The 20243-nt window shown below is 38.0% G+C and overlaps 1 protein-coding gene and 1 long non-coding RNA gene across 7 annotated transcripts in view; one reads left to right on the top strand and one right to left on the bottom strand.

Annotated features, from left to right (window-relative positions):
• The window catches only part of TBL1X (transducin beta like 1 X-linked), a 203517-nt gene that overhangs the window by 77557 nt on the left and 105717 nt on the right, over positions 1-20243 (top strand). The window contains exon 1 of one of the 6 annotated variants that reach the window (XM_052773756.1): positions 10080-10098. The exons of the other annotated variants lie outside the window; for them this stretch is intronic. The gene's annotated coding sequence lies outside the window, so the exon portion shown is untranslated. Of the gene's footprint in view, positions 1-10079; positions 10099-20243 lie in introns of those variants that run through there. 6 annotated transcript variants of the gene reach the window in all.
• Positions 6356-14304, bottom strand: LOC128135150 (uncharacterized). Its single transcript, XR_008232970.1, has 2 exons — positions 12947-14304; positions 6356-6824 (listed from the first exon to the last, which is right to left on the bottom strand). It is a non-coding gene; the product is annotated as an uncharacterized LOC128135150 (long non-coding RNA).

Below are 20243 nucleotides of genomic sequence, written 5' to 3'. Positions count from 1 at the left end.
GGCCCCATCTGCCAAACTGTGGGTGCTTCTGTCATTGTACCGAGTGTTGCTTGGGAAGATGGTGGGACCCTGATGGAAAAGAAACACTTTCTACTCATGTGCATGGCATCTCCGTTAGGCCAGAAGAGGCTTTCTAATGGAGGCAGGTCCTCGGATCTGCAATTCAGATCTACATTAGAAAGTCTGGCCACCAGAGTTTAAGCTAAAGTGGGTATGTTATTCCTCTGTGCCTGCCCGTTTTGCCAGTGAAGTACCGTCTGGCTTTCATCATTTGCTTTGGTGGAAGCTGCTTTGCACTGCTGGTATCAGTCCAAGGCTAAAGGTTATTAATACCTTTTGGCCCCAGCAGCATACCTGCATTAGCATTGTGCTATTAGCAGCAGGTAGCTGAAGGCTTTTTGATTTGTATGGTTGTGGTTTCAGACAGGATTAGGCTTTATTATATTATTTGTGTACAAGTACAAAAAGTTTTATTTCAAAAGGCGGCATAAATCTAAGTAAAAAGAGGCTACTCAGGGTACTTTATGGATGCATACACTTGGGAGAGGTTGGTTTGTTTGTTGGTACTACTGTTAGCTCTGAACCTATGAGAAAATAAAACTGAATTGTATTTTTTGTGGAGCGTAGAGTTTTTAACTAAGGACACATGAGCAAGTTACTGTGGGCTAACAAGTTATTTCATGTTGAGGAAAGAGTGCTAAGTTAATTTGCGCTACTTTTTATGTGCCATGAGCTTAGCATATCTGCACAGATAGATACACCTCTATTCCTGTGAGTAGTAAGTTATAGGATAGATTATAGGAACCTCAGTTACCTAAGCCTTAAAACGCAGTTCTGCCTTGGGATCCAATTTAGGGAGTCATACTGCAGTCAGTGATAATCACAACTGTACCCATGCACAAAAGGTAAAGAATATAGAATTTCCCAGTTGTGACAGGGAGCAGAATAAAATATTTTATCACGGATGTTCTGAGGAAAGGTATCTACCTGACTTTCTGATAGAGTCAGCAGTTAAAAAATTGTTTTTATCAGTAAATTGGACAAATTTGACCTGGGGGTAGTGGAACGCAGAAGGCGTGGAGCACAATAATGTTTTCACTAGAATTAGTTTTCACATTAAGATTCACAGACCTGGATTTGGACTTCAAATTTACCAGTGAAAATCTCAAATAGCTTGATCTGTAATTTGTTTGATTCTCTCCAGACATACTTTGCTGGAACTGAGTGCAGCCTCAGCCAACCCACCCCAGGCTAAATTGTTCACCTGTTTATTCACCTATGCACGCGTTCATTTACTCACTCACTGACACAATTTCCTATGATGCCAAAAGACAGGGGCACTTTTTATAAAAACATGGAAATCTTGAAATTCGTAACTTTTGACAGCCATAACAAATAAGCAGCCATATCCATTACCAGTCCCCAGAGTTATTTAGTATCCTTTCTTTATGTAATTTCTTACAGTAACTTTTAAAAAAAAAAATCAATCTTCTTTTCACTTGTTATTTATTATTCATAGCATTAATAAGAGTTCACTACTTGGCTTTTATTTTCATTGGTGTCTTGGATGTTTTAACACAGTAACTGTGCTTGGTTTGTTTCCGTGCTGTAGATGTTTGTGTGGGGTTTTTTTTCACCGTGTGTTTTCCAGTTTTATCATCTGGAAATATTATTAAAGATATTATATACCTTTTCTTCGTCCAAAGACATGGTGCATCTGTTGACCTTCAGGGCATATTGCTGGGGCCATCTGGTTTTCAAGGGAAGTGGGGGTTGGTGAGGAATGGGGAAGGATTTAAGGCAGAAGGAGATATTAGGTTACTTATTATTTGATTAAGGTTTTGTTTTGTCAGAGGATAAGACTGGTACTTTGTTACAGTGTTTGACTTTTTGTAGTCTTTGTTTTTTCTGCGGGTTTTTTGTTGTTGTTGTCGTTGTTGTTGTTGTTTTGAAGTGGTGCTGGGCTGGGGAAGCTCTGTGTGCATGTGCTTGTGTGTATCAAAATAAACAAAAGAATGTGGCCCCAGACTGCGGTGAATTGTTGACCGGTGCTGCTGGTGTAGTTTAGTAGTACCGGGATTAAATGACATCGTTTCAGACATGTTCCTTGACTGTCTTCATCTGTCAATTGGAAAAAATGTTAGTGGCCAGTGAGGAATTAGCAGGACAAGGTACCAACCCTGCTTGAACCTGGGAAAATTCGTATCTGGAACACATTTGTGTTCTGCAAAAATACTTTCCCCCCAGTTTTTCAGGAAGAACCTGATAGTCTTTTTTTAGTGGATTCTTAGTACATATACAGGAGATAGCACGTCATTTCTGCTCCTGTCTTTCCAGAATAAAGGAATCGACATGCATGTGTGGGTCTCACTGGAGGCTGGAGGCAGAGCTGGAAAAACGGGAATGTCATCAGCTCTTGGTGTTCCCTGTTTCCAGTACAGCCACGGCAATTGCTGTTCAGTGGTTTTGATGCATAGTTTAACATTAAAACCTTCGCTTTCTTTTCCTTTTCTCTTTTCTCTAGTGCCATTAAGAAACCATTAGTTGGCAATACAGGGTATAAATTGTTAATTTTTCTTTTATTTTGTCAGTGTATGTCATATATCATATCATGAAATACACTGCAGTGCATAAAAAGCTTTGATTTTCATATGCTAAAAGCTGTTACAATGCAGTTAACCAAAGTCTGATACATGAACTGAAAATATGGCATACACTTTTTTCGGAGAAAAAAAATTCTTTTAAGTAAATTTACAGGATGAAGTATTTGTTTCAACTGAAAACAAGAAACAGCTTGGTTGTAAGAGAAGAGTTTAAACTCACATGTTAGAAATAATCTTCTCTAAAGAGCTAACTTTAATTAAAGCAGAACTTCCCACATAGAATTATTGTGTCTTCATATGTGTAAGTTCTGAGTGATCTGTTTAAAACCCAGAAGAACCATCCCTGGAGGAGGAGGGGGGTGGTGGTGGTGGTGTATGGGGTAATTGTAGGGAAAGTTTTAATTCCAGTGCTTCTCCTCACTGTGTCATCTCCCATAACTGACCCCCTGTAAAACAAAATCTCCCCCCAGTTCAACGGCTCCTGCCCACATGCACATCTTCTGATGCTACTTCTGTAGTAAACCAAGTGTCTGGGTTACAATTATGAGAATATGATAATCTCATCTTGTCTCCTTTAATCAGTACTGTCCACAACATTTATTAAATATTCAATTTATTGTCAATCTTCTCAAAGGATTTATTTCTCCATCTTGGCCACTGTATTTTAGGAGGACATAAGCCAGTTGAGTAATATGCTTTCCTTACAAATAAAGCAATAATGTATGGAGAGGAAAGAGTAGAAGAAACAATGCACCTTTGTAGTGCTTAACCAGTTCTGCCTGAATTTGGAGAAGTACACAAGTGGCGGGGTGGGGGCGAAACCCTAACTTCTGCGAGGAAAGAGAAAACTAAGTAACCACATTTGGAAAGTTTGCCTCATCAATTGTGATTTCTTGGGATATTTCGTATATAACTGTTTTATTGGTCTGATGTGTTGTGCCACTCTTGCTCCTATGCCTTTTCTCCAGTTTCTTTTAGATAAGCTGTAAATTTGAGAGTGAGGCAGAAGAGTTTTTAGAAGCGTAGTGCATATGTTAAAAGCTTGGTTTGATGTTTTCCTAGCAACCTAATAAAAGCATTGCAGAGGTTTGCCTAAATAAAACTTTCTGACTGTGACCCATCTCACTTTTTTGGAGGGTGGGGGGTGGGGAGGAAGGGTTACCTAATCTTGATTTTGTTAGCTATTGTGGAACAGCAAAGAATAAAAAGTTAGCAGGCTATTGCCTTTGCCCTGGGATTTCCGATGTCCATGATCAAAAGCCTTTCTCACAAAGCCTCGCATGGGTTTGCAGAAATTCCACTCGGGGCTCGTAGCTGCCCGAGTTAGAAAGCTTTCAAGACTGTGTAGCTTTTCTTAGGAAAACATGTTAAAACATAAAACATCTGTCATAAGAGCTCTTTGTTTGGAAAGCTTCTTGAAGCACACCTTGGAATTTCCGTCCTTGGTGGTGGTGGGTTTGTGCGGTAAACATGAAATAACCAGGAGTGGTGTCACCTGGGTTCAGCATCTGAGGGGGATGTGAAGGTGTTGGAGAGACCGGGCTTTCAAAGGGTTTCATTGTGCCATAAAACATCGTCTGAATACACTCTGATATAATTACAGTTTCTGCTTTTTTTAACAACATACAGTAAAATCAGACACAATAAGAACATGAGCAAGCAAGGAATCATGTTGTGTTCAGGAGAGCATGCAGTACAAAAAGTTTAACACTTAAAATTTTATTTTACAAAACTGAAAGCCCGTACTCTAGATTAATCTGTTTGTCTCGTATTCTGTGGATCAGATCCTCACATTCTTTGTATTTTAATGTTCTGAGTTCCTGTGTACTGCTTTTTTATTCCTGCAAAAATGCTCTACAGATTTGCAAATTAAATTATTTTTTGGCTCAGACATCAACTAGATCGTTAACTAAATTCCAAGTGTAGAGCCAAACCTTATCCTGGCTGCCTCTGTAATGTTAACGGAATTACAACAGGTGTGATGGCAAAAATTTTTACGTGGAAAATCTTGATTACTTTGGTTAGCCATAACAGAGAAAGTCTGTTTGACTTTCAAGTCCAGAATGAATTTGCAGGATGAGAATCTGGAATAACACTGGTAAGCTGAGCAGATTCGGTGACAAGTTACTGGAGTCCTTCAACTGTAGCCATTATTTCCATTCATTTTTAAAGGTATATCTGAGGGGATAAAATTGCTTGAAATTCTATTTGAATGCAAGAAGTGATTTTTTTTTTCCCTCATTAGAATAGCACGTTTTGGTTTTCTTATAAAAGCCATGTTTTTCATAGAAAATGTTCATCTTTTCTAAAGTTCTGAAGAGAATATGAAGGACCTTAATGAAGTAGTTTGACGGATGTTTATAGGAAGCATTTTCCCAGCAGAAGAGGCAGCATAGAAAGAAACATGAAGATTACTGTATAAAAATGTAGTAAGGAGGCAAGGGCACTAACATGTAAATAAGATAAAGGAGGTTAGAGAAGGACTATGAAAGACCTTAAAAATGAAAAAAAATGCTTGCATTTGAGGTGATAGTGTGATTTAGTCATAAGGTACTTAGAAATGTTATGCATAAACTTTGTGATTAATAAGAGCTGCATTCAGGTGTTATATAGACACTGGAACAGGTTGCCCAGAGAAGTTGTGGATGCCCCATCATTGGAAGTGTTCAAGGCCAGGTTAGACGGGGCTTTGAGCAACCTCATCTAGTGAAAGACGTCTCTCCTCATGGCAGGGGTGTGGAACTAAATGATCTTTGAATGTCCCTTCCAACCCAAACCATTCTGTGATTCTATGATTCTACAGAAAAACAAAGTTACTTAGATAAATTTGGAGATTTTTCCAGATGGGAGATCTGGAATAATGTATAGGTTAAAGATAATGTTATCAAGGGTTACAGGTCTTTGTGACAAACAAGATGACTGTGATGTTGACAGTACTTGCCAAAAGAAGTAGTGTAGCAAGAAGGGCTGCAGAGGAAGGGGAGGGAATATTGAGTGTTCAAAATGACTCTGGAGTTGACAGCCAAAAGTCCTGATCGCATCAGAAATGGATGAGGATTCTGGTCTTCAGTGGAGAAGAGGCAAGTCTGGAACACAGACTATCTGTTCAGGCATTGGAACAGGCTGTCCAGGGAAGTGGTGGTGTCACCATCCCTGGAGGTATTCAAAAAGCACGTAGACAAGACACTTCATGACATGGATTAGTGGGCATGGTTGACAGTTGGACTCGATGATCTTAAAGGTCTTTTCCAACCTAAATGATTCTATGATTCTATGATCTATTCATAAGTGATAATTAAAATCACTTTTGAATGAGATTCCCTTGTGAGTGGAGAATAAGGGAGTCAAGGACAGAGCTCTGTGGAATCCCCAAATGAAGTATAAAATACAATTCACCGTGAATAGGAACATTTAAAACAAAGCGTAATTCCATATATTGTAAGAAGAAATTTAAGAAACGAGCAGTTTCTTTTTCAATTGAAGTCATGGTTATATGCAACATTCATGTTTCAGTCAATGCTTTGGTTTGCGTTGGTTTTTTTTTCCAGTAGGATCGAATTTCCAAAGTAGATAAGACAGTGTACTAGAGTACTTGAGGAAATGCTAGAAGTTAGAGTAAAAAAACCTGCCATCTTCTGATACACTTTTTACATCTGCAGTTTATGTTGATTGCAAAGGAAAACACTGTTGTTTTACCATTTAGTGAGTTAAATGATACGCTGAATTGAATTAAATCTCCATTAAACAGGAAGGACTTTTGAGCAAACCAGTGTATTTACATGAGAATTTCAATTAAACCCCATAGATAGTAACAGTGAGTAAAATAACATGCATAAATATGGAAACGGATTCATTTGGATTTTCAGGGTGATGCTCCCTCTTTTTTTTAAAAAAAAATAGGCACACACACATTTACATACATACATGAGAAAGAAAAGTAGAAGACTGCATTTCTAGTCTCTTAGCTGTATCCCTGTTATGTATTAACATAGGGTCTTTTGGGTGGGATCATCTCACCTAACTTCTTGGGTTACACAGACCTCAGGTAACAGAGGTGTCTGTCCACCTCCGAGCCATCCCTGGCCCAGGCGTAGGTGCTCCCAGCACACAGCCTCTCTCCCTCTGGGGCAGAGTCTCACCCATCAGGTGTATCATGGTCCAGAAGTACCTGTCTGTCGACTTTTGAGAGGAGCCTCGCTCAGACACGTGTCCATATTGTACCTGTCAAAAAGACATCAACCCAGCTATTACCTTCTGCTACATTTCACTAACCTAAATGGTTGACTCCTTATTGTCCCTTTAAATATTTAGTTTAAAATATAGCTGAGCTTGCATTCATTTTATATGTATTTTTAATCAGCTATGCCTCCTGGCCAAGGTTTTTATTTGTGATAATTGATATCTGATGTTATGATCTTTCTGAAGGTTAAGTAACCTGCTATAAGGTACTTGCTAAGAGAAGAAAACTAAGGTAAATTTTAAGGCAGGGAGAAGGCACTGAAGTAAGAACATGGGTTCACTGTCAAAGAGATCCCAAAGCAAACAATACTGGAAGGCTATTGAGTGAGGTCAGTGTAGTCCTGGGAGGAGCTGAGTAGCTCTAGGCATGTTTATAACTAATTTTTGAAATACTACAAGTGTAGCTCACATTATAAATAACCATATGTTCATTAAATAACTGAAGAAGGAAAATCTGGGAAAAGTTTGTCCAGACATTTATAACTTTTTTTAAAGGGCAGTTGATTTTTTCCATATGATTTTCAGACTAAGAAACTATTTTCATCTCTTGAGACTGCTCATTGTTGTTGAGAGTTGCAGTAAAAGAAAAGAGCAAAGTTATCATCCAACCTTAAATGCAAAACATGAAAACATTTGGGATTTAAGCTGACTGTTGGTTGCTTGATATAGCTCTTACTTTATAGCAGAGGTCTATAGCAACGCTTCACTGAAAACTTAATTTAGCTTTTTTTTCCCAAAGTCCAAAGTGATGGTTGAATGCCTGAACAGAGAGAGAAGAATATGCATTCTGCCTGCCAAAGTGAAGAGGAGTTGTTCAATACATATTATGCAATTCATCCTCATCATAAAGAATGTACTGTTTCTCTATTTCAAATTTCGTATTCAACCATAATATACATGTATACAAAAAAGGAAGAGCTTTATATGAGGAGTATACAATGAAAGTGAATTCATAAAGTAAGAGCAAGAGTAGTTCACAGTGGAAAAAACTGGAATAGATACAGATTACTCTGCAGACACTATTGTAAATGTCAAGTAGAGTTTGACAGGTGGTAGGTTGGAGACATAATTAAAAAAAAATTCCATACATGTACAGACTGCCTTTTAGCGTGAAGAATTGGCACACAGTGAAATAAGAAGGTGAGTGGCATATGGGGGGATTAAGGCAGCTGAGTTCTGGTGGAAACTAGAGGCAAACATATAGGCCTCCGCGACAAAGACAACTATAGTGGTAGCACTGGCGGTGTGTATTTGTTGATTCATAGCATAGCAATCTACACTAATTAAAGGAATGTTTGTCTCATGCAGTTTCCCATTCCAGCCGGAGCCTCTGTAGTAAAAAACGAGGAAAGTGTCAGAGGAAAACTGTCTGCAGAAGGGGCAAAGATGCCCATTTAACAGACTGGTCTGTATGACAGTCCATTTTGACGGAAGGGAGAAATAAGGTCTTTGTACACTCAGCTAAATTGTTAGACATTATGGTCAGTTGGGTTAAATAAAGGCATTTAGGGGAGATCCAATTTTAGGCAAGTATTAGTATTTCTGTAAAACATAGCTTTTTAAAATTACTTTGCATTTAGACATCTCCTAAACTCTTTGTAGAAAGTTGAGATTTAAAGGTGGAATACTTGTGCTCTTTAAATATTATTTCTGTTTATTTTTGGCTTCAGTTTAGATTACAAATACAATGACACTTGGCTGTGACCCTACAGAAGGAGAGATTAGTTTGGTAATGTAAACTATTTTGGGAACTGAGCTGCGCATTTATTTATGTATCTTTGTCTTTAGTCTCTTGCTTGGATTTCTCTGGATGCTTTCATTATAGTTGTACTTACCACTTCCATTTTTTAAGACATGCTTTTTAATCAACATTCTGCAAGTCTAGCAGTATTGCCTGACACACTACATCCACTCCAGATGATTGCTGCATCATAAGGAGATTCTGCTGAATCACAAATCAATATATGAATCTCTTAAAAATAAAATATTTGAATTTTTACAAGAAATGGAACAGATTTTCTTTGCAGTTGAATATGAAATGCAAAATCATGACCTGGAAGTCCTATTAAGTCCTAAGCAAAATCGGGACCTATTAAGTCCTGAATTTATTATTCTCCTTGATCTAATGGAATTTATATTCGGACAGTATTTGCTGCTGGAGTTTTAGAGAAAGTCATCAACTCAACTGTGAGAACTATGCACCTGGACCTGGGCAAGGTAGTAAACCCACATTGGGCAGCTGTAGCCTTTCCAGAAGATGAAGGGCTTTTCTTCATTTCTGCTTATCAATTTAGCAAATAGCTTAAAGATGAGAAACTGCTTAGGAGATTACTAGGCAGGAAAGCCCCTACTTTCACCAGTTAGTAATTTCATTAGAAAACTAAGAAAGAGAGGCTGAGATCTATTGGTTTTAAAATCTTGGAGGACATAGGGACCAGAAATACTCAGTTAATTTCGCTAGTTATAGATAATTCCTCTTGTACATATTGAATTGCTTCAAAATGCAGAACTGTTTATTAAATGTCATGCACGTTTTACATAGAATTTTATTAACTGGTAAAATGTTTCAAAAGCTCTTACTGTTTTTAAAAGATGGATTTTTTTTATATATTGTAATTGAAGTTTAATTTCCATTTTAAAAAAATCATGACCCTGGATATAAGAAAGGATCATTGATTACTTTTTAGCATATAGTGTGCAAAAATAGTAAATGGGGGTTAGCACACATTATTCCTTAGGTGTGTATGTAACACAGCTTCATGGTAAGCAATTTGCAGTATCGAGTTGGTGTAAAGATTGTATTTCATTATATATTAAATCAGTGTGTAATGAGAGATTCTGAAAAAAAGTAACTGAAATATCACTGTTGTAAATGGTTGTGCAGCACCAGAATCTTTTTGGCCAAGATCCACAGAACACGTAGGGTGTTGGCTGAAGCGAAGTGAGCGAGCTCTGGGAGGGCCAGATAACAGCCGCAGAGCACCGTTTGCACCCCTTCAGAAGGAGGCTGGACTGGGCACACAGCGAAAGCTCAGGGCACGTAGCAAAGACCATGGCCGCGGCCGCCCCTTCTGCCTGGGCTCCTTTCACGCCCAGAGGTGCCCTGTCCCTCCTGCTCGTGCCTTCCCCAGCCGATTCAGCAGCGTAGCTCCGGCCCTGCACCATCGCTTCTCCGGCTGGGGAGCCAGAAGTTGGCCAGCCTTCCTTGAGGCTAAGCACTTCCAGGGAAGGGACTGAAGAAACTGAAAAAGCCCAGGTTTGTTTGAAGGTGTTTTGCTGTTCTTTCTGTGATTCAAAAGAATGCGTGTGGACCGTGTGCTGTATGAAATACGTTTTCTAGATCATTTTGAGGGAGGTGCTAGCTGAAGCACACTTAGTAGACCTTGAAACAAATCTTGGTGAGACAAAAAAATTGAAGTAAGTTATAAGTTAGATGTAGAACATACAGGTTCTGTTCACGTTACCGATAGGATTGGGGGGAAAATACTGTTTTGGCTTCTTGCAAGATTGAATTTCAGCTAAGTGCTTCAGAAAGTATGTCAAGAATAATCAGTTACACAGTAAGTGTTTTCCATTTGAAACACTGTCTATTTCTCATTACTCAGAGTTGTTATTTTTACAATGTGCATGGGTTAAAGTTTAACTAGTGTGTTTTGTAAATACCAGGTCTTCAAACATGAAATATAAGAGGCCACCCAGAACAGAGGAGTGTAAAGAGTACACGGAGTCTTCCACCTCTATGTCAGTGGCTTGATGGTGTCATCATCGCTGTTAATTCATTTATTAACCATCTGAAATTGCTGCTGTTTGACTTGGGAGTTCATTTCTTGGCCTGGAAGGAAGTTTGAAGTGTTTCTTAATTCAATACTGGAGTATTTCATCAGAAGCTAAGAGTTGTTGAAGAGACTTTGGAACTGTGTCTCCTTTTCTCTGGGTGGATCTAAGCATAAACATGGTGGCAGGGCAGCGTGGGGAAAATTTACACCCCTTCATGTGAATCTTTCATTTTTTTGGGACTCTCAGCCTAGGATTGCTCTTAATGCCCTATTGATTCATTGCAGGACAAGAAAAGCATGAAAAAAAACACCCCACATAACTTGTGGCTGGTTTAGAGATTCTAGAAAAATTCCTCGAATTATTGGAAACATAAGTCTTCCTAAATATTTTGCACTGAGCAGAATTCAGATAGTATTTATTAAATGTCTTTTGTTTATATTTCCCTTTTACAATCACATGGTAAAAGTTTCAGAAATGGTTTAATACCGTCAAATTTTCCCTGTAAACGGAATACTTTAAATATGTTGGTGCTGAGAGTTTTCTTTGATCCCTGAAACATGTGAAGATGGGGAATTTAGGAAAGAATGGAAGGAGAAGTGACTGTTGGTTGCTGTTACGGTGTAACAGATCTCTGAGGTTAATTTGGATTGCCCTGCACATCTGTGTGTGTATCGTGTATTCTCAAGTCTGTGCGCACATTTGGTAGATTGTGTTGTAAATACAGAAAATTAGTCTTGTACTGTAAAGAGGAGATCTCTTTCCCTCTTGCCTTATCCATTCTGCCTTGTGCAACAGTTGCCTAAGCCTAATTCCCTTTTATGTGATATTGATTAACAGCCATACTGAGTCTAGGACTGTCAGAAGGACTAAAGGGTATTTAATTATTCAGCTAGAATAAAGTAGAAGACGGTGCAGCAGCAGCAGCAGCTGTAACATAAGACATTGGCACTTCATCTCCAAAATACAAGAATTCTGTCTCTCTAGTTTGAAGGAAATTCATAGAGGTCTGAGGACTGATTGTTTGGAGAATGTAAGTGAGCGATGGGCTTGTCCTCAAGATTACTGCATACTTTGGGTATGTTCTTAGGTGCAATGCCAAGCGATTACACTCACATGAAAAGAACACCATTTTACCAGAGGCACAATATTCCTAAAGTCAGAATTTCAAAATGGAAGATAACATGCAAGGCATTTCTCTGGTTAAGTTTTTGATAGGTCTATGACCTCTACAAATTGTACTTTTGTACATATACGTGAAGATTTCACATTTGTTGAATAAATGGTTGTGAAACTCCCCAGTTCTCATGCATAGCTTCAATGTGCAAATTTATTGTAGAACTATTCGCGTGTTTGTCTGGTTTTGGATTTGGGCCGAGTTCAAAAGAAGGAGTTGAATGCTAGAGTCTTTTTCATAATTAGAACATGAAATATAAAAATTAAGGACAGGGTTGTGTTCAACTAGTAGAGTTAAGATAGCTAAAATCACCATTAGGTATTTTGTCCTATAACATTACAATGATACCTGCCACAAACCTACAGCAGGATTTTTTTCTGTGGTCAGAAATTGCAAGGAGTATGCATTAATGTTCCACTAAAACACATCCTGGTGTGTCTCGATACTGGAACCATCAGGAGGTCCCGGAGCTGTAGGCTGTTGGGGGCTGGGAGAGTACCACTGGGTCCTTGCTTTGTTCATATATTCTTCATTAGATACCTACTTTTGCCATGGTTGAAGAAGAGGTGCTGGCTAAAGTGGATGTTTGACTTGATGTAGTAAGTCTGGTTTTATGGTCTTTTAATTTTAAATTTGTATTTAAAATAACTTTAAATATTGTATATATTATGAAAAATTGTGTTTTATGGAAAATACACAAAAAATTTAAAATGTTTGAAAAAAATGACTCACGTAAATTGGAACACAAATGCTCTTCTAGTATGAGACTGTAAGTTACGTTTTGTCTGGACTAAACTGTAAGAAACATCTTTATAGAATATGATTTCTTAAATAAGAAAATAACAATAGTCTTGCTTGGATTTTTGCTAGCGTGTTGTAGTTCAGCATGAGGAGCAGTGGCAGCCTGTCCCAGAGCTGTATGTTTCTGTCGTTAACATCCAAGAGCTTGGATGTGATATTATTCATTTACTAACGGATTTAGAAAACACCCGTCTGCTGATGTTTAAAGGGTTTTGGTTTTATTTACGTGTGTTCATATTCAGTATTCAACTATGGATAGATTTTTTTCCCTTGTTTGGGGGGAGTGGGTTAGAAGAGACAGGAGTAGAGAAACCAGTAGCTAATCCTCAGTTTTTGAAATTATTATTCTTACCTTCATCTTTAAAAATAGCCCTCCTTGCAGATAAGACTCATCAGAGCAGAATGAAGAAGACAGAACAAACAGGTGCTGCACTTTCTTGTAAAACAGTTTACTGCCCACTCTTTCCACCTCACGAGTAGATCTTCACGTCTTTTAAATTCTCAGTTGTGTTAATTTTTCGGAGTTTTTAGGAACATGGATGGAAGGCAGCTCTCCGCACCAGGGTTAAGCTGGATCAGACCGTGTAGTTACAAAGCAGAGCAGAGAGTGAGTTTATGGGAAAAATCAATTGTTGGTATGCTGAGTACAAATTAAAGCCAGATTGTCGCACTATTTATTTAAGAGGTGAACCTTACTGTGACTGGCGAATAGATCACGAACCTAAATAATGTCATTGTTTTATTCATTAAAGCTGGAGCAACGAAGTAATGTTCCAGTAGCACAGCTGCATGTCTGTGCATGGTCTCTTCAGAATGAGATGAGGTAGTGCTGTTAGAAAAAATAAATTATTTTAAATTAATTCTTTGTTGCTTCCACAACTAGACCTTAATTAATTAGTATGTGATCAGGATAGCGCAGGCCAGTTGCTAAATCTCTAGAGTGGCTGATATCCGTCCTGTCCTATGCTGCCCAGTTCTTTAATATTTATACATGTCTGCATGGATTTTTTTTAAACTGATACTGAACCTACCGTCCAGGGGGTAGTTCTGTCATTTCACAAGCAACATCTGGTCATAGAACAATGTATATAAACCTCTATTTAATTTGTGTTGGATAGCATTTTCAGAACGATGGTTAAAAAAAAAGTTTCTTAACAATATCATTTATTTAATAACAGTCACTAAATGCACAGAAGCACTTGATTCTATATATAAATTCTATATCATGATAGAAATAAAGTCTCCCAAAGCTGTGCATTTCAGTTCGATTATTATTGCATTTATTGAATGGTTAAAGTTACTCAGCCTTTGGCCTTGAGCCGCTGTGGCATGCCTCAGGTGGTAAGTAAATTGCCTACAAATGGGCTGCTTGTCATGTCTTATTGCTTAATTTATTCTTTGGAATAAGTTTAGTCTCATAATAGGCAGGCACATCACGAAGCAAAAAAGCATTAGACAGGGACAAAATATTAGCCTTGTAAAGCCCCTCCCAACGTTGAGTCACTTATCTTTCATAGAAAGCAATAAATACTGAAGTTAATGGCATGCTTCTGCTTTAAAGAATTTTGCAGAATGTTTGCATCTGTCAGCAGACTGCTAATGAAGTGCCCCTTCACTAGCCCTGTGGTGGGTCTCCATTGCCATCTGATGATAATATTTGAGCCCCCTTTTCCTGGGGAGGAGGAAGTGAAGTGCCTTGGTGGAGGGATGCCTGTACCTGAAAAATTACCAATGAATTAGAACATATTCGTCACCTTTAATGGTAATGACAATGCAATTTTTATGATGGTTTATTTTTAACGTATTTCTGAAAAGTCACGTCAGTGCCTCTTTTGGAACCAAGGTACTTTTTCCATCTGAAAACACCCTTCAGTTACATAATTCTGAATAGCTGAGCAGCTCAAGAAAAAATAAAAGAGAAACAAGAAGATCATTTAACTTTTGCGTTCCAGAGTATATGTTGCAATGCACCCAACAGAGAAATCACTCAGATAATCAACCATGGTTTATGTTGCTAGAACCTTGTAATAGTATTACTTACTGATAGATACCTTTATACATTGCTCTTCTTACATTGTTTTTTATTACGTTACAGTATATCTTACTATTCTTTGGTGCATGACTTCAGGTTTTAGAATGAACTATCATTTCAGATGGCACAAAATTGTTTATTGGTTAGCTCTTTAATGAGATTGTATGCTATTATATCTTGCTACATTCGATAAAAACAAAATGTATTTGTAGGTCTGTATCTCTGACAATTCCTATGGATGATGGATTCACTCTTATTAAACAGTTGGTTTGATTTCTTTAATAAATTTTTAATACTTTATGCCCAGAACGGCAAAGTGTAGTACTTGGTATCTTTTGGTGCCCAAGCCTGGATTACTAGAACGTGCAGTCTAAATAAGTAAGACAGTATGAAGACCCTTGGAACCTAGTAGAAAATCTTGTAAATTTAGTGATGAACTTGAACACATCAAATTTCCAAATTCAGCATGCTTTTTGGTAGTCCTCATTTCATCCATCAAATCTTGCATGAGTTTTTATCTTGTAAAACCTGAGTCGGTAGGGCCTGAATCCAAATGAGTTTATGGACTAATTTCCAACTTTAAGATGTGGCAAATATAATGCACTACTTTATTTGTTCCATTTGCAGTATTTCTTCACAAGTTGGTCCTGTCTACCTTTTGCACAAACAGCATATTCAGGTTAGCCTGTTTGAGAATAAATGAAAAGCTTTTGTCACTTGCGGTCCTTTTTGTTTGGGATTTGCAATGTGTTTAAGGAGATCCACTGGGTGTATGTGGAACGGTGACTTTCATATGGAGCATTTTCCATATTGTGACCATTAGCAACCACAGATAAATTTAATCATTCAACTCAAAAAGTATGGAAAGCTTTACAGAATACTAACAAAGTGAATCGTGAATTTTTAAGCGTTCAGAGGAGGCTCTAAAAAAGAAATTGATTAATCACTCTGTTATAACAATATAACACCTTGAAATAGACTCTTACTTGGGTGAACAGCATAAGATAGTGGTTTAGTATCAATACTGGAAGACAGTAGTCTCCATAAAGCAGTTCTGGCTCCGTAACGGGTTTGCTGTATGTTAATCACTTTAGGATCACTTAGGATTTCTCTTACGTTCATTTTCTGCTTAACTTGATGCACGTGCATGTGCGTACACACTCAATGCGTGAAACCCTAACCTGAGTTTGACAGAGTTTTTGTTAGTTCACTCCTCTGTGGCAAGAAAATGAAATCTGCTTTAGCTGTTTAGTAAGGAAAACTGATGTTGAGACACTTCTCCAGACCTTCCCACAGTTTTCTTTCTAGCTAGGGGGAGAAAGTAGTGTTCCCACACTTTGATAGGAAAGTGTTGTGTGGAGTTTTAGTGTATTACAGTACTAAGAACCATGGCGTATGCCTCCAGAAATCTTGGTGCTGCAGCCAGTGGGCCCAGAAACACAGGCATGGTTTTCAGTACAGCTGCTGACATGAAAGCTACTCCATCACTCAGGTAAATCCTGAGCCATCTTGCTGTGGAAAACTGGTAATTTATTCATTTTTATATGTTTTCTTCCTTTTTTTTTTGTACACTTGCTCGCTGCAAAAAATTTGATGTAGGGAAAATGATAGCAAAGCAATTGGTAATTCTTTATGAAAAATAATGTAGAACCAGCAGTATGCGCAAGCAGCATACTTACTAGAACTGCAGTAGAAAAAACCCATTGCCTAAGAGCATAATATTTAGGGCTCCAAAACAGGTTAATGTAATAAGTGGAAATAAACATATTTAAAGAAGTAAAGGATAAATGTAAAATAAATGTTGTGGCGTCTTCGTCAAAATTAGATTTTGCAGAGAATAGTGAGGTGGAATTGTGAAGTCTGAGAGATTGGTTCCATTTGCTGTTAACGTTCAGCTCTCATGCACTGGATTTTCTGCCCTGAAAGAAAAATATGAGTTCTCTAGAATAATCCAGCTTTTCATTTTATTTTGCAGCCTTGTCTAAGCAGATGAATCTGATAATTCCTTAAATGGGAGATTTGCCAGCTGAGAGAAACCTAGAGGGCAACAAATGGGCAGTGATGACAGAATGTCTTGAATGCTGAGAATGTTGTTTTGATTCCAGACTGTTTAAAAATATATTTGTCTAGTGGAAGGTAAAATGTTACACAGACAGATAACACAGGAGATTTCCTAGGCATTATACACTCACACACACATACACAAACACAGTATTTGTATTTTTTTTTCTCTGTAGGCTTAACCCAGATAAATTAAATTGCAAAAGCTCTCAATAAAAAAAAAAAAATAAATAAGGGCAGGACACAAAATAGTGAAATCAAAGCAGCTCTGCCTTAAGGCTGCAGAGATTTCCTTATCTTATCCTGCTGTTTCTAGGTATTGCAAAACATATGGCTCACCTTTAGGGGCAGTCCCCAAACAGTGGGAGATGTTGCATCCCATCTGTGCTGCAGCAACTGGAGGTGCAATAACGAGGTGAATTGAGGACGCCAAGATGACTATGTTTAAATTCATTGCTGTTTTACTGAGATGGGGGGCGGGGGCACATTTAGTTTGGGTGGGTTTTTTTAGCTACTGTATTGATGTGCCTTAAACGTCTGAACACGGGTACTGCTGGAGAGGTAATTGTTTTGAGGAAACTTGGCAGCCTGAATCGGGAATAAGAATTTTAGGATTTTAGATATTGGGGAAGGGAGGGGAAGGGAAGGGAAGAGAATGGGAAGAAAGAAAAGGAAAGAAGAGAAAAGAAAAGAGAAAAAGACCTAAGAACGAGGGCAGTTCTCTGTGTCTCCCACATTTTATTCTGGCAGCAGCTGAATTGGCTGAATAGGCTCCTGTCGCCCACTGTTCACAACTGTTCAGTGTTGTTCCCACGAGATTTAGTTGATCATGTAGTCACTCCCTAACCTGATTTGTTCACTATAATCTAGGTTAGTTTAAACACTTTTTAACACCATCTCTCTGAACTCTTCTAATCAGAATCATTTTGACATAAGCAGTTATTCCACAGATAACGTTGGGGCAGCAGTGTTCAGCAGGAATGTAAGGGAAGAGTAATTAGGAGAAGCAAGGGACTAAGACTACACCAGTGAAGCTTCACTCAGAACAAGAAGCATGAGTGCAGCCTGAAATTGCCCACTACAGTGGATAGAAGGGGAATATGGCAAGCCTTACCGCTAGCTACTCTGATGAAATAGAACTTTTTAATACCTGTCCTCCAAAATTTCTAAGCAGAGCTTCTAAGCCTCTTAGCCTATGCCTCAGAATTTTCCTAAATAATTTCAAAGGCTAGGGCAAAAAATGACTGTAATGCCTTGCATCTCACTAAAACACTTAGATGTAAAGTAAACAAAATTTGTAAACTGAGATGCAAAAAGACTCTTAATGATCCTTTTTTTGTCGCTGCTACCATTGCTATAATTCTTCCACTTCAGTGAGTCTTTTGCTATTAGGTCCTTCTTTTCCTGCTAATGTAATACAAGAAAACAACTCATTATAATGAAGACTGAATATTCATACCACCCAGCTTTAGGCAGCAGCATCCATATACATATACTTAAATTGGAATCAAAGTTAAGTGGCAGGAACATCCCTAACATGTTCAGTCATGAAATAAAAAGGTTCTGTTTCATTTAATGTAGCACAATAAAAGCAGGTATCTTTCTGTGGAAATACTTGCTCTCACATTTCATAGTTTTCTCAAATTGCAGAAGGAGAGTTTAGTTACCAACATGAAAAGACTGACATGGTTTCCAGAACTGCAGGCCGCTTACCTTTTGTTTTGAAGTCAGTGGTAATTGCACTTCTGAGACCCTGGGAAAAATCACCCTTTAATGCTGACTAAAAGTAACATCACGTACTGGCTGCATAAAATTCAGTGCTAGAAAATGTACATGAAGGTGCAGTGTTATGTTAGGACATAGAATCATTTAGGTCGGAAAAGACCTTCAAGATCATCGAGTCCAACCATCAACCATGCCCACTAAACCATGCCCTGGAGTACCTCGTCTACACGCTTTTTGAATACCTCCAGGGATGGTGACTCAACCACTTCCCTGGGCAGCCTGTTCCAATGCCTGACAACCCTTTCAGTAAAGAAATTTTTCCTAATATCCAACCTAAATCACCCTTGCCTCAACTTGAGGCCATTTCCTCTCGTCCTATCTCCAGCCACCTGACAGAAGAGACCAGCACCCACCTCACTACAACCCCCCTTCAGGTACATACACGTATATATATGAACTTAAGCAGTCTGCATTGTAATTCGGATTATTGTCCTGATCCGTATGACTTTCGGATGTTCTTAATTTCTTAATTTAGCATTTGAAAAAACAGATCTACTAGTAATTGAACAGAGCTATAAGAATTTATTAAATAAAATTGATGCACAGATAAGCATTAAGCACTGAGAGACACTTCACGGTGCTGGAACTAACAGAAGCATTTTCCCCTTTCCACTCTTAAGCTCTTTGGTCTTTGCAAGCTTTCAAGAAATGATGTTTGGAGCAACAGAATCAGGACCTTTGGGCTTTCATGCTGGAGTAGCAAGGCCAAGGAAGCTTCAGGAAAAAGGAAAGAAACTTGACTGCAGTTTTCTGCATTTCAAAAGTCATTCTTCCTCCTTAACAAGTTTAACTAATTAGTTGAGTTTTCAAGCTTTGGTGTGGTTTTGCATTTGGTTTGTTGGGGTTTTTTTAAGTGAAGTTCTGACACTTGATTAAGATTTTTTTATAATGGCCTTGGAATATACTTCATGAACTTTGCTATGTCTGAACATACCATGAGATAGAGAATATAAACTATGTATTGGCTAAGTCATTTAGATAACCATTTACTAATACTAAGAGCTTGACTACTCCTTCTGTGTCCCTTCAATAAGGTATAGACTAGAGAGTCATTAAAAATCTGTAAGCTTTATTAGTTAAAATACCTCTTAAAGTGGATGGAAAAATGAAATACAACAAACCAAAGATGGTTAGAGCATACTAATTATGGTATCAGAATTGTATTAAAGCATAGAACATCCATCACATATATTGAGAGGTAATACTTTCATTATCTATTTTTTTATTTATTGAAATTCATTAAAGGAATTTATCCCAATCTTCTTATACAGACAAACTTTTCTCCTGTATACTAACCAAAATTCTCGTATATGCTAGTCAAGAGGTGAATTTGGTCTTACTGTAGAGGTATAGATACCCATTTACTCCTATACGGCAGATGATGATGAGACAGCTAGTATCAACCATCAGGTTAGTCAGATTAACCAGTCAGCTGGACCAAAATTTAGAGAAGTTATTTCCCATAACATGCAGATGATAATTTTGAAGGTTTTTTTCTGGAATTTTACTTCTATTGCTGACTCTTATAGTATTTTATTTAAAAGTTCAAATGTGGTGAAATACCTCAGTCACTGGCCAGCTCAAAGGATTGGGTTTCTCAGACCAAGAAGGTGCCAGACCAGTGCTCTTTACCACAGTCTGTGTAACATTTGTTGGAGGATTTTTTTGTGTGCATGTTTTGAAATGCTCAGGTTTTTCACAGCCCTGTTTACTGCAGATAAATGCGCGTTCCTTCTCTTTTTTTCATTTAGTGTATTTATCTAGCCAGTAT

Source organism: Harpia harpyja, chromosome 22 (genome assembly GCF_026419915.1).
Source record: "Harpia harpyja isolate bHarHar1 chromosome 22, bHarHar1 primary haplotype, whole genome shotgun sequence".
NCBI lineage: Eukaryota > Metazoa > Chordata > Aves > Accipitriformes > Accipitridae > Harpia > Harpia harpyja.
This window is presented reverse-complemented; position numbering and strand designations above follow the sequence as displayed.